The 15437-nt window shown below is 49.0% G+C and overlaps 2 non-coding genes across 2 annotated transcripts; both read right to left on the bottom strand.

Annotated features, from left to right (window-relative positions):
- Window positions 1-1119: 1119 nt before the first annotated feature.
- Trnat-agu (transfer RNA threonine (anticodon AGU)) lies at window positions 1120-1192 on the bottom strand. Its single transcript has one exon. It is a non-coding gene; the product is annotated as a tRNA-Thr (tRNA).
- A 1507-nt stretch (window positions 1193-2699) lies between these two features.
- Trnat-agu (transfer RNA threonine (anticodon AGU)) lies at window positions 2700-2772 on the bottom strand. The gene has a single exon. It is a non-coding gene; the product is annotated as a tRNA-Thr (tRNA).
- Between the last annotated feature and the right edge of the window lie 12665 nt (window positions 2773-15437).

The following is a 15437-nucleotide window of genomic DNA, read 5'->3' on the forward strand; positions in this document are numbered from 1 at the left end:
TTCGCCGCGACCAACACTTACCATGCACTGACCACAAAAAATAGAGGCGCCGCGGCTTGAACCCTGGACCTTTCACATGCCAAGCGAACGCTCTACCAACTGAGCTACGCCCCATGCACGAGCAAACTGCGCTATTCCCCATTCTTTGCGACTCAGATGCGCACGGACACGATGGTTGGTTGGTTTGTAGCGGTGAAGGGAGCAGAGTACAAAGGCGCGGACCCGTTCATATACACAAAAGTTCCAAGTAGTTTCGATGCTCTGGTATTACAAATGCAAATTCCGTCTGTTTTTAACGTCTTAAATTGAAAGAGCCGTCACAAATTGCTCCGTTTTCACTCCTTGTCGACAATCATACAGCACCTGAGGTAACAAACACATCTCGAGCCCCATTATGCACTCCATTATTCATGCCAACTCAGTGCCTCGCTCTTTACTACTGTGTACCAATCTTGTCGTCCAACTGCAAAACACTGGGCCACAACAAGTTTCCGCGTCTCCATTGCACTGCGCATACTACGAAACGCTCCCCAAACTTGGCACTCACACTCGCAGCCGACTTTTCCGACTTTCCACGACGCTCACGCTAGTGACAGCATTATTTATAGTTCGACGTCGCGCCAAAGCGAATGAACACATTTCGCCTACGGCTTAGGCCACCCTTCTAGTGAGGCTCCTCGGTGTCTGCAGGCAGCGAGGGTCTGCAAGCTTCCTGTGTTCGCACCTATGTCACCTGTGCTTGCTTGTCAGAGACAGACTATCGCAAAACATACAACTCACTCCATGAATTGATTGCTACGGCATCTGTTATCAGCAGTCACAACTAGCAACACCAGTAGCAGCTGACTGCACGCAAAGAATAGGAATGTGCAGTGGGATTTACGTGAACTCAGCGCAAGGCAGATCTTTCCGACATAGGCTTGAGAATCTTACGGGAACACTTGTACTGTTTCTAAATTAAGTGTAGGCGTGGGAGGGGGGTGCTTCCTGCGCACTAATAACAGCACGCTTGTCAATTGTGGATGCTAATCATTCGCTTGTATCTTCCTAGACACATCTGCTGGTTGTGAATTATTCCACTTGCATGGCAAGGTGCGCAAGTAGGTGTGTTAAAAATTCTGGAGGCACTGGGTATTGATCCCAGTACCTCTCGCATACTAAGCGAGCGCTCTACCATCTGAGCTACGCCCCCCCCCCCTAAAGACTAATGGTGCTACATACAGCCATATAGACGACACAGACCCTTGCACTCCCATTATTCAGCAGACAAACACTACTCTCTATGTATCCGTTAGGGTGTCTTTCAGGTTTCGTGCATTCTGTATCGAATCGTAGTTGGCCACAATGAAAGTGGCACGTATAACGTCGAAAATAGAATTCGGACACCGCTCTGAGTAAGACCAACGTGTTGTCCACCCTCTAGACTTCAATGAGGTTAAGCCGCGATACCTAAGACAGATCTGCACGCGATGACACCTCGATAACAGCCGGTCCCCACACTTACATCTTCCTCTCCTTACGTCAGTATACATCATATCAGTCTGTGACTCTGGCTTTGCAACATCTTGCGTGCCTTTAGGTTCGTCGCGACCAACACTTACCATGCACTGACCACAAAAAATAGAGGCGCCGCGGCTTGAACCCTGGACCTTTCACTTGCCAAGCGAACGCTGTACCAACTGAGCTACGCCCCATGCACGAGCAAACTGCGCTATTCCCCATTCTTTGCGACTCAGATGCGCACGGGCACGATGGTTGGTTGGTTTGTAGCGGTGAAGGGAGCAGAGTACAAAGGCGCGGACCCGTTCATATACACAAAACTTCCAAGTAGTTTCCATGCTCTGGTATTACAAATGCAAATTCCGTCTGTTTTTAACGTCTTAAATTGAAAGCGCCGTCACAAATTGCTCCGTTTTCACTCCTTGTCGACAATCATACAGCACCTGAGGTAACAAACACATCTCGAGCCCCATTGTGCACTCCATTATTCATGCCAACTCAGTGCCTCGCTCTTTACTACTGTGTACCAATCTTGTCGTCCAACTGCAAAACACTGGGCCACAACAAGTTTCCGCATCTCCATTGCACTGCGCATACTACGAAACGCTCCCCAAACTTGGCACTCACCCTCGCAGCCGACTTTTCCGACTTTCCACGACGCTCACGCTAGTGACAGCATTATTTATAGTTCGACGTCGCGCCAAAGCGAATGAACACATTTCGCCTACAGCTTAGGCCGCCCTCCTAGTGTGGCTGCTCGGTGTCTGCAGGCAGCGAGGGTCTGCAAGCTTCCTGTGTTCGCACCTATGTCACCTGTGCTTGCTTGTCAGAGACAGACTATCGCAAAACATACAACTCACTCCATGAATTGATTGCTACGGCATCTGTTATCAGCAGTCACAACTAGCAACACCAGTAGCAGCTGACTGCACGCAAAGAATAGGAATGTGCAGTGGGATTTACGTGAACTCAGCGCAAGGCAGATCTTTCCGACATAGGCTTGAGAATCTTACGGGAACACTTGTACTGTTTCTAAATTAAGTGTAGGCGTGGGAGGAGGGTGCTTCCTGCGCACTAATAACAGCACGCTTGTCAATTGTGGATGCTAATCATTCGCTTGTATCTTCCTAGACACATCTGCTGGTTGTGAATTATTCCACTTGCATGGCAAGGTGCGCAAGTAGGTGTGTTAAAAATTCTGAAGGCACTGGGTATTGATCCCAGTACCTCTCGCATACTAAGCGAGCGCTCTACCATCTGAGCTACGCCCCCCCCCCCCCCCCCCCCCGAAGACTAATGGTGCTACATACAGCCATATAGACGACACAGACCCTTGCACTCCCATTATTCAGCAGACAAACACTACTCTCTATGTATCCGTTAGGGTGTCTTTCAGGTTTCGTTAATTCTGTATCGAATCGTAGTTGGCCACAATGAAAGTGGCACGTATAACGTCGAAAATAGAATTCGGACACCGCTCTGAGTAAGACCAACGTGTTGTCCACCCTCTAGACTTCAATGAGGTTAAGCCGCGATACCTAAGACAGATCTGCACTCGATGACACCTCGATAACAGCCGGTCCCCACACTTACATCTTGCTCTCCTTACGTCAGTATACATCATATCAGTCTGTGACGCTGGCTTTGCAACATCTTGCGTGCCTTTAGGTTCGCCGCGACCAACACTTACCATGCACTGACCACGAAAAATAGACGCGCCGCGGCTTGAACCCTGGACCTTTCACATGCCAAGCGAACGCTCTACCAACTGAGCTACGCCCCATGCACGAGCACACTGCGCTATTCCCCATTCTTTGCGACTCAGATGCGCACGGACACGATGGTTGGTTGGTTTGTAGCGGCGAAGTGAGCAGAGTACAAAGGCGCGGACCCGTTCATATACACAAAAGTTCCAAGTAGTTTCGATGCTCTGGTATTACAAATGAAAATTCCGTCTGTTTTTAACGTCTTAAATTGAAAGAGCCGTCACAAATTGCTCCGTTTTCACTCCTTGTCGACAATCATACAGCACCTGAGGTAACAAACACATCTCGAGCCCCATTGTGCATTCCATTATTCATGCCAACTCAGTGCCTCGCTCTTTACTACTGTGTACCAATCTTGTCGTCCAACTGCAAAACACTGGGCCACAACAAGTTTCCGCGTCTCCATTGCACTGCGCATACTACGAAACGCTCCCCAAACTTGGCACTCACCCTCGCAGCCGACTTTTCCGACTTTCCACGACGCTCACGCTAGTGACAGCATTATTTATAGTTCGACGTCGCGCCAAAGCGAATGAACACATTTCGCCTACGGCTTAGGCCACCCTTCTAGTGAGGCTCCTCGGTGTCTGCAGGCAGCGAGGGTCTGCAAGCTTCCTGTGTTCGCACCTATGTCACCTGTGCTTGCTTGTCAGAGACAGACTATCGCAAAACATACAACTCACTCCATGAATTGATTGCTACGGCATCTGTTATCAGCAGTCACAACTAGCAACACCAGTAGCAGCTGACTGCACGCAAAGAATAGGAATGTGCAGTGGGATTTACGTGAACTCAGCGCAAGGCAGATCTTTCCGACATAGGCTTGAGAATCTTACGGGAACACTTGTACTGTTTCTAAATTAAGTGTAGGCGTGGGAGGGGGGTGCTTCCTGCGCACTAATAACAGCACGCTTGTCAATTGTGGATGCTAATCATTCGCTTGTATCTTCCTAGACACATCTGCAGGTTGTGAATTATTCCACTTGCATGGCAAGGTGCGCAAGTAGGTGTGTTAAAAATTCTGGAGGCACTGGGTATTGATCCCAGTACCTCTCGCACAATAAGCGAGCGCTCTACCATCTGAGCTACGCCCGCCCCCCCAAAGACTAGTGTTGCTACATACAGCCATATAGACGACACAGACCCTTGCACTCCCATTATTCAGCAGACAAACACTACTCTCTATGTATCCGTTAGGGAGTCTTTCAGGTTTCGTGCATTCTGTATCGAATCGTAGTTGGCCACAATGAAAGTGGCACGTATAACGTCGAAAATAGAATTCGGACACCGCTCTGAGTAAGACCAACGTGTTGTCCACCCTCTAGACTTCAATGACGTTAAGCCGCGATACCTAAGACAGATCTGCACTCGATGACACCTCGATAACAGCCGGTCCCCACATTTTCATCTTGCTCTCCTTACGTCAGTATACATCATATCAGTCTGTGACGCTGGCTTTGCAACATCTTGCGTGCCTTTAGGTTCGCCGCGACCAACACTTACCATGCACTGACCACAAAAAATAGAGGCGCCGCGGCTTGAACCCTGGACCTTTCACATGCCAAGCGAACGCTCTACCAACTGAGCTACGCCCCATGCACGAGCAAACTGCGCTATTCCCCATTCTTTGCGACTCAGATGCGCACGGACACGATGGTTGGTTGGTTTGTAGCGGTGAAGGGAGCAGAGTACAAAGGCGCGGACCCGTTCATATACACAAAAGTTCCAAGTAGTTTCGATGCTCTGGTATTACAAATGCAAATTCCGTCTGTTTTTAACGTCTTAAATTGAAAGAGCCGTCACAAATTGCTCCGTTTTCACTCCTTGTCGACAGTCATACAGCACCTGAGGTAACAAACACATCTCGAGCCCCATTATGCACTCCATTATTCATGCCAACTCAGTGCCTCGCTCTTTACTACTGTGTACCAATCTTGTCGTCCAACTGCAAAACACTGGGCCACAACAAGTTTCCGCGTCTCCATTGCACTGCGCATACTACGAAACGCTCCCCAAACTTGGCACTCACCCTCGCAGCCGACTTTTCCGACTTTCCACGACGCTCACGCTAGTGACAGCATTATTTATAGTTCGACGTCGCGCCAAAGCGAATGAACACATTTCGCCTACGGCTTAGGCCACCCTTCCAGTGAGGCTGCTCGGTGTCTGCAGGCAGCGAGGGTCTGCAAGCTTCCTGTGTTCGCACCTATGTCACCTGGTCTTGCTTGTCAGAGACAGACTATCGCAAAACATACAACTCACTCCATGAATTGATTGCTACGGCATCTGTTATCAGCAGTCACAACTAGCAACACCAGTAGCAGCTGACTGCACGCAAAGAATAGGAATGTGCAGTGGGATTTACGTGAACTCAGCGCAAGGCAGATCTTTCCGACATAGGCTTGAGAATCTTACGGGAACACTTGTACTGTTTCTAAATTAAGTGTAGGCGTGGGAGGGGGGTGCTTCCTGCGCACTAATAACAGCACGCTTGTCAATTGTGGATGCTAATCATTCGCTTGTATCTTCCTAGACACATCTGCAGGTTGTGAATTATTCCACTTGCATGGCAAGGTGCGCAAGTAGGTGTGTTAAAAATTCTGGAGGCACTGGGTATTGATCCCAGTACCTCTCGCACAATAAGCGAGCGCTCTACCATCTGAGCTACGCCCGCCCCCCCAAAGACTAGTGTTGCTACATACAGCCATATAGACGACACAGACCCTTGCACTCCCATTATTCAGCAGACAAACACTACTCTCTATGTATCCGTTAGGGAGTCTTTCAGGTTTCGTGCATTCTGTATCGAATCGTAGTTGGCCACAATGAAAGTGGCACGTATAACGTCGAAAATAGAATTCGGACACCGCTCTGAGTAAGACCAACGTGTTGTCCACCCTCTAGACTTCAATGACGTTAAGCCGCGATACCTAAGACAGATCTGCACTCGATGACACCTCGATAACAGCCGGTCCCCACATTTTCATCTTGCTCTCCTTACGTCAGTATACATCATATCAGTCTGTGACGCTGGCTTTGCAACATCTTGCGTGCCTTTAGGTTCGCCGCGACCAACACTTACCATGCACTGACCACAAAAAATAGAGGCGCCGCGGCTTGAACCCTGGACCTTTCACATGCCAAGCGAACGCTCTACCAACTGAGCTACGCCCCATGCACGAGCAAACTGCGCTATTCCCCATTCTTTGCGACTCAGATGCGCACGGACACGATGGTTGGTTGGTTTGTAGCGGTGAAGGGAGCAGAGTACAAAGGCGCGGACCCGTTCATATACACAAAAGTTCCAAGTAGTTTCGATGCTCTGGTATTACAAATGCAAATTCCGTCTGTTTTTAACGTCTTAAATTGAAAGAGCCGTCACAAATTGCTCCGTTTTCACTCCTTGTCGACAGTCATACAGCACCTGAGGTAACAAACACATCTCGAGCCCCATTATGCACTCCATTATTCATGCCAACTCAGTGCCTCGCTCTTTACTACTGTGTACCAATCTTGTCGTCCAACTGCAAAACACTGGGCCACAACAAGTTTCCGCGTCTCCATTGCACTGCGCATACTACGAAACGCTCCCCAAACTTGGCACTCACCCTCGCAGCCGACTTTTCCGACTTTCCACGACGCTCACGCTAGTGACAGCATTATTTATAGTTCGACGTCGCGCCAAAGCGAATGAACACATTTCGCCTACGGCTTAGGCCACCCTTCCAGTGAGGCTGCTCGGTGTCTGCAGGCAGCGAGGGTCTGCAAGCTTCCTGTGTTCGCACCTATGTCACCTGGTCTTGCTTGTCAGAGACAGACTATCGCAAAACATACAACTCACTCCATGAATTGATTGCTACGGCATCTGTTATCAGCAGTCACAACTAGCAACACCAGTAGCAGCTGACTGCACGCAAAGAATAGGAATGTGCAGTGGGATTTACGTGAACTCAGCGCAAGGCAGATCTTTCCGACATAGGCTTGAGAATCTTACGGGAACACTTGTACTGTTTCTAAATTAAGTGTAGGCGTGGGAGGAGGGTCCTTCCTGCGCACTAATAACAGCACGCTTGTCAATTGTGGATGCTAATCATTCGCTTGTATCTTCCTAGACACATCTGCTGGTTGTGAATTATTCCACTTGCATGGCAAGGTGCGCAAGTAGGTGTGTTAAAAATTGTGGAGGCACTGGGTATTGATCCCAGTACCTCTCGCATACTAAGCGAGCGCTCTACCATCTGAGCTACGCCCCTCCCCCCCTAAAGACTAATGGTGCTACATACAGCCATATAGACGACACAGACCCTTGCACTCCCATTATTCAGCAGACAAACACTACTCTCTATGTATCCGTTAGGGTGTCTTTCAGGTTTCGTGCATTCTGTATCGAATCGTAGTTGGCCACAATGAAAGTGGCACGTATAACGTCGAAAATAGAATTCGGACACCGCTCTGAGTAAGACCAACGTGTTGTCCACCCTCTAGACTTCAATGAGGTTAAGCCGCGATACCTAAGACAGATCTGCACGCGATGACACCTCGATAACAGCCGGTCCCCACACTTACATCTTCCTCTCCTTACGTCAGTATACATCATATCAGTCTGTGACTCTGGCTTTGCAACATCTTGCGTGCCTTTAGGTTCGTCGCGACCAACACTTACCATGCACTGACCACAAAAAATAGAGGCGCTGCGGCTTGAACCCTGGACCTTTCACTTGCCAAGCGAACGCTGTACCAACTGAGCTACGCCCCATGCACGAGCAAACTGCGCTATTCCCCATTCTTTGCGACTCAGATGCGCACGGGCACGATGGTTGGTTGGTTTGTAGCGGTGAAGGGAGCAGAGTACAAAGGCGCGGACCCGTTCATATACACAAAACTTCCAAGTAGTTTCCATGCTCTGTTATTACAAATGCAAATTCCGTCTGTTTTTAACGTCTTAAATTGAAAGCGCCGTCACAAATTGCTCCGTTTTCACTCCTTGTCGACAATCATACAGCACCTGAGGTAACAAACACATCTCGAGCCCCATTGTGCACTCCATTATTCATGCCAACTCAGTGCCTCGCTCTTTACTACTGTGTACCAATCTTGTCGTCCAACTGCAAAACACTGGGCCACAACAAGTTTCCGCATCTCCATTGCACTGCGCATACTACGAAACGCTCCCCAAACTTGGCACTCACCCTCGCAGCCGACTTTTCCGACTTTCCACGACGCTCACGCTAGTGACAGCATTATTTATAGTGCGACGTCGCGCCAAAGCGAATGAACACATTTTGCCTACAGCTTAGGCCGCCCTCCTAGTGTGGCTGCTCGGTGTCTGCAGGCAGCGAGGGTCTGCAAGCTTCCTGTGTTCGCACCTATGTCACCTGTGCTTGCTTGTCAGAGACAGACTATCGCAAAACATACAACTCACTCCATGAATTGATTGCTACGGCATCTGTTATCAGCAGTCACAACTAGCAACACCAGTAGCAGCTGACTGCACGCAAAGAATAGGAATGTGCAGTGGGATTTACGTGAACTCAGCGCAAGGCAGATCTTTCCGACATAGGATTGAGAATCTTACGGGAACACTTGTACTGTTTCTAAATTAAGTGTAGGCGTGGGAGGAGGGTGCTTCCTGCGCACTAATAACAGCACGCTTGTCAATTGTGGATGCTAATCATTCGCTTGTATCTTCCTAGACACATCTGCTGGTTGTGAATTATTCCACTTGCATATCAAGGTGCGCATGTAGGTGTGTTAAAAATTCAGGAGGCACTGGGTATTGACCCCAGTACCTCTCGCATACTAAGCGAGCGCTCTACCATCTGAGCTACGCCCGCCCCCCCGAAGACTAATGGTGCTACATACAGCCATATAGACGATACAGACCCTTGCACTCCCATTATTCAGCAGACAAACACTACTCTCTATGTATCCGTTAGGGTGTCTTTCAGGTTTCGTGCATTCTGTATCGAATCGTAGTTGCCAAAATGAAAGTGGCACGTATAACGTCGAAAATAGAATTCGGACACCGCTCTGAGTAAGACCAACGTGTTGTCCACCCTCTAGACTTCAATGAGGTTAAGCCGCGATACCTAAGACAGATCTGCACGCGATGACACCTCGATAACAGCCGGTCCCCACACTTACATCTTGCTCTCCTTACGTCAGTATACATCATATCAGTCTGTGACGCTGGCTTTGCAACATCTTGCGTGCCTTTAGGTTCGCCGCGACCAACACTTACCATGCACTGACCACAAAAAATGGAGGCGCCGCGGTTTGAACCCTGGACCTTTCACATGCCAAGCGAACGCTCTACCAACTGATCTACGCCCCATGCACGAGCAAACTGCGCTATTCCCCATTCTTTGCGACTCAGATGCGCACGGACACGATGGTTGGTTGGTTTGTAGCGGTGAAGGGAGCAGAGTACAAAGGCGCGGACCCGTTCATATACACAAAAGTTCCAAGTAGTTTCGATGCTCTGGTATTACAAATGCAAATTCCGTCTGTTTTTACGTCTTAAATTGAAAGAGCCGTCACAAATTGCTCCGTTTTCACTCCTTGTCGACAATCATACAGCACCTGAGGTAACAAACACATCTCGAGCCCCATTGTGCACTCCATTATTCATGCCAACTCAGTGCCTCGCTCTTTACTACTGTGTACCAATCTTGTCGTCCAACTGCAAAACACTGGGCCACAACAAGTTTCCGCGTCTCCATTGCACTGCGCATACTACGAAACGCTCCCCAAACTTGGCACTGACACTCGCAGCCGACTTTTCCGACTTTCCACGACGCTCACGCTAGTGACAGCATTATTTATAGTTCGACGTCGCGCCAAAGCGAATGAACACATTTCGCCTACGGCTTAGGCCGCCCTTCTTGAGAGGCTGCTCGGTGTCTGCAGGCAGCGAGGGTCTGCAAGCTTCCTGTGTTCGCACCTATGTCACCTGGTCTTGCTTGTCAGAGACAGACTATCGCAAAACATACAACTCACTCCATGAATTGATTGCTACGGCATCTGTTATCAGCAGTGACAACTAGCAACACCAGTAGCAGCTGACTGCACGCAAAGAATAGGAATGTGCAGTGGGATTTACGTGAACTCAGCGCAAGGCAGATCTTTCCGACATAGGCTTGAGAATCTTACGGGAACACTTGTACTGTTTCTAAATTAAGTGTAGGCGTGGGAGGAGGGTGCTTCCTGCGCACTAATAACAGCACGCTTGTCAATTGTGGATGCTAATCATTCGCTTGTATCTTCCTAGACACATCTGCTGGTTGTGAATTATTCCACTTGCATGGCAAGGTGCGCAAGTAGGTGTGTTAAAAATTCTGGAGGCACTGGGTATTGATCCCAGTACCTCTCGCATACTAAGCGAGCGCTCTACCATCTGAGCTACGCCCGCCCCCCCGAAGACTAATGGTGCTACATACAGCCATATAGACGACACAGACCCTTGCACTCCCATTATTCAGCAGACAAACACTACTCTCTATGTATCCGTTAGGGTGTCTTTCAGGTTTCGTTAATTCTGTATCGAATCGTAGTTGGCCACAATGAAAGTGGCACGTATAACGTCGAAAATAGAATTCGGACACCGCTCTGAGTAAGACCAACGTGTTGTCCACCCTCTAGACTTCAATGAGGTTAAGCCGCGATACCTAAGACAGATCTGCACTCGATGACACCTCGATAACAGCCGGTCCCCACACTTACATCTTGCTCTCCTTACGTCAGTATACATCATATCAGTCTATGACGCTGGCTTTGCAACATCTTGCGTGCCTTTAGGTTCGCCGCGACCAACACTTACCATGCACTGACCACAAAAAATAGAGGCGCCGCGGCTTGAACCCTGGACCTTTCACATGCCAAGCGAACGCTCTACCAACTGAGCTACGCCCCATGCACGGGCAAACTGCGCTATTCCCCATTCTTTGCGACTCAGATGCGCACGGACACGATGGTTGGTTGGTTTGTAGCGGTGAAGGGAGCAGAGTACAAAGGCGCGGACCCGTTCATATACACAAAAGTTCCAAGTAGTTTCGATGCTCTGGTATTACAAATGCAAATTCCGTCTGTTTTTAACGTCTTAAATTGAAAGAGCCGTCACAAATTGCTCCGATTTCACTCCTTGTCGACAATCATACAGCACCTGAGGTAACAAACACATCTAGAGCCCCATTGTGCACTCCATTATTCATGCCAACTCAGTGCCTCGCTCTTTACTACTGTGTACCAATCTTGTCGTCCAACTGCAAAACACTGGGCCACAACAAGTTTCCGCGTCTCCATTGCACTGCGCATACTACGAAACGCTCCCCAAACTTGGCACTCACCCTCGCAGCCGACTTTTCCGACTTTCCACGACGCTCACGCTAGTGACAGCATTATTTATAGTTCGACGTCGCGCCAAAGCGAATGAGCACATTGCGCCTACGGCTTAGGCCGCCCTCCTAGTGTGGCTGCTCGGTGTCTGCAGGCAGTGAGGGTCTGCAAGCTTACTGTGTTCGCACCTATGTCACCTGTGCTTGCTTGTCAGAGACAGACTATCGCAAAACATACAACTCACTCCATGAATTGATTGCTACGGCATCTGTTATCAGCAGTCACAACTAGCAACACCAGTAGCAACTGACTGCACGCAAAGAATAGGAATGTGCAGTGGGATTTACTTTAACTCAGCGCAAGGCAGATCTTTCCGACATAGGCTTGAGAATCTTACGGGAACACTTGTACTGTTTCTAAATTAAGTGTAGGCGTGGGAGGAGGGTGCTTCCTGCGCACTAATAACAGCACGCTTGTCAATTGTGGATGCTAATCATTCGCTTGTATCTTCCTAGACACATCTGCTGGTTGTGAATTATTCCACTTGCATGGCAAGTTGCGCATGTAGGTGTGTTAAGAATTCTGGAGGCACTGGGTATTGATCCCAGTACCACTCGCATACTAAGCGAGCGCTCTACCATCTGAGCTACGCCCGCCCCCCCAAAGACTAATGGTGCTACATACAGCCATATAGACGACACAGACCCTTGCACTCCCATTATTCAGCAGACAAACACTACTCTCTATGTATCCGTTAGGGTGTCTTTTAGGTTTCGTGCATTCTGTATCGAATCGTAGTTGGCCACAATGAAAGTGGCACGTATAACGTCGAAAATAGAATTCGGACACCGATCTGAGTAAGACCAACGTGTTCTCCACCCTCTAGACGTCAATGAGGTTAATCCGCGATACCTAAGACAGATCTGCACTCGATGACACCTCGATGACAGCCGGTCCCCACACATACATCTTGCTCTCCTTACGTCAGTATACATCATATCAGTCTGTGACGCTGGCTTTGCAACATCTTGCGTGCCTTTAGGTTCGCCGCGACCAACACTTACCATGCACTGACCACAAAAAATAGAGGCGCCGCGGCTTGATCCCTGGACCTTTCAAATGCCAAGCGAACGCTCTACCAACTGAGCTACGCCCCATGCACGAGCAAACTGCTCTATTCCCCATTCTTTGCGACTCAGATGCGCACGGACACGATGGTTGGTTGGTTTGTAGCGGTGAAGGGAGCAGAGTACAAAGGCGCGGACCCGTTCATATACACAAAAGTTCCAAGTAGTTTCGATGCTCTGGTATTACAAATGCAAATTCCGTCTGTTTTTAACGTCTTAAATTGAAAGAGCCGTCACAAATTGCTCCGTTTTCACTCCTTGTCGACAATCATACAGCACCTGAGGTAACAAACACATCTCGAGCCCCATTGTGCACTCCATTATTCATGCCAACTCAGTGTCTCGCTCTTTACTACTGTGTACCAATCTTGTCGTCCAACTGCAAAACACTGGGCCACAACAAGTTTCCGCGTCTCCATTGCACTGCGCATACTACGAAACGCTCCCCAAACTTGGCACTCACCCTCGCAGCCGACTTTTCCGACTTTCCTCGACGCTCACGCAACGCTCACGCTAGTGACAGCATTATTTATAGTTCGACGTCGCGCCAAAGCGAATGAGCACATTTCGCCTACGGCTTAGGCCGCCCTCCTAGTGTGGCTGCTCGGTGTCTGCAGGCAGCGAGGTTCTGCAAGCTTCCTGTGTTCGCACCTATGTCACCTGTGCTTGCTTGTCAGAGACAGACTATCGCAAAACATACAACTCACTCCATGAATTGATTGCTACGGCATCTGTTATCAGCAGTCACAACTAGCAACATCAGTAGCAGCTGACTGCACGCAAAGAATAGGAATGTGCAGTGGGATTTACTTTAACTCAGCGCAAGTCAGATCTTTCCGACATAGGCTTGAGAATCTTACGGGAACACTTGTACTGTTTCTAAATTAAGTGTAGGCGTGGGAGGAGGGTGCTTCCTGCGCACTAATAACAGCACGCTTGTCAATTGTGGATGCTAATCATTCGCTTGTATCTTCCTAGACACATCTGCTGGTGGTGAATTATTCCACTTGCATGGCAAGGTGCGCATGTAGGTGTGTTAAAAATTCTGGAGGCACTGGGTATTGATCCCAGTACCTCTCGCATACTAAGCGAGCGCTCTACCATCTGAGCTACGCCCACCCCCCCGAAGACTAATGGTGCTACATACAGCCATATAGACGATACAGACCCTTGCACTCCCATTATTCAGCAGACAAACACTACTCTCTATGTATCCGTTAGGGTGTCTTTCAGGTTTCGTTAATTCTGTATCGAATCGTAGTTGGCCACAATGAAAGTGGCACGTATAACGTCGAAAATAGAATTCGGACACCGATCTGAGTAAGACCAACGTGTTGTCCACCCTCTAGACATCAATGAGGTTAAGCCGGAATACCTAAGACAGATCTGCACTCGATGACACCTCGGTAACAGCCGGTCCCCACACTTACATCTTGCTCTCCTTACGTCAGTATACATCATATCAGTCTGTGACGGTGGCTTTGCAACATCTTGCGTGCCTTTAGGGTCGCCGCGACCAACTCTTACCATGCACTGACCACAAAAAATAGAGGCGCCGCGGTTTGAACCCTGGACCTTTCACATCCCAAGCGAACGCTCTACCAACTGAGCTACGCCCCATGCACGAGCAAACTGCGCTATTCCCCATTCTTTGCGACTCAGATGCGCACGGACACGATGGTTGGTTGGTTTGTAGCGGTGAAGGGAGCAGAGTACAAAGGCGCGGACCCGTTCATATACACAAAAGTTCCAAGTAGTTTCGATGCTCTGGTATTACAAATGCAAATTCCGTCTGTTTTTAACGTCTTACATTGAAAGAGCCGTCACAAATTGCTCCGTTTTCACTCCTTGTCGACAATCATACAGCACCTGAGGTAACAAACACATCTCGAGCCCCATTGTGCACTCCATTATTCATGCCAACTCAGTGCCTCGCTCTTTACTACTGTGTACCAATCTTGTCGTCCAACTGCAAAACACTGGGCCACAACAAGTTTTCGCGTCTCCATTGCACTGCGTATACTACGAAACGCTCCCCAAACTTGGCACTCACCCTCGCAGCCGACTTTTCCGACTTTCCACGACGCTCACGCTAGTGACAGCATTATTTATAGTTCGACGTCGCGCCAAAGCGAATGAGCACATTTCGCCTACGGCTTAGGCCGCCCTCCTAGTGTGGCTGCTTGGTGTCTGCAGGCAGTGAGGGTCTGCAAGCTTCCTGTGTTCGCACCTATGTCACCTGTGCTTGCTTGTCAGAGACAGACTATCGCAAAACATACAACTCACTCCATGAATTGATTGCTACGGCATCTGTTATCAGCAGTCACAACTAGCAACACCAGTAGCAGCTGACTGCACGCAAAGAATAGGAATGTGCAGTGGGATTTACGTGAACTCAGCGCAAGGCAGATCTTTCCGACATAGGCTTGAGAATCTTACGGGAACACTTGTACTGTTTCTAAATTAAGTGTAGGCGTGGGAGGAGGGTGCTTCCTGCGCACTAATAACAGCACGCTTGTCAATTGTGGATGCTAATCATTCGCTTGTATCTTCCTAGACACATCTGCTGGTTGTGAATTATTCCACTTGCATAGCAAGGTGCGCATGTAGGTGTGTTAAAAATTCTGGAGGCACTGGGTTTTGATCCCAGTACCTCTCGCTTACTAAGCGAGCGCTCTACCATCTGAGCTACGCCCGCCCTCCCCAAAGG

This window comes from Schistocerca gregaria, unplaced genomic scaffold (genome assembly GCF_023897955.1).
Source record: "Schistocerca gregaria isolate iqSchGreg1 unplaced genomic scaffold, iqSchGreg1.2 ptg000174l, whole genome shotgun sequence".
NCBI lineage: Eukaryota > Metazoa > Arthropoda > Insecta > Orthoptera > Acrididae > Schistocerca > Schistocerca gregaria.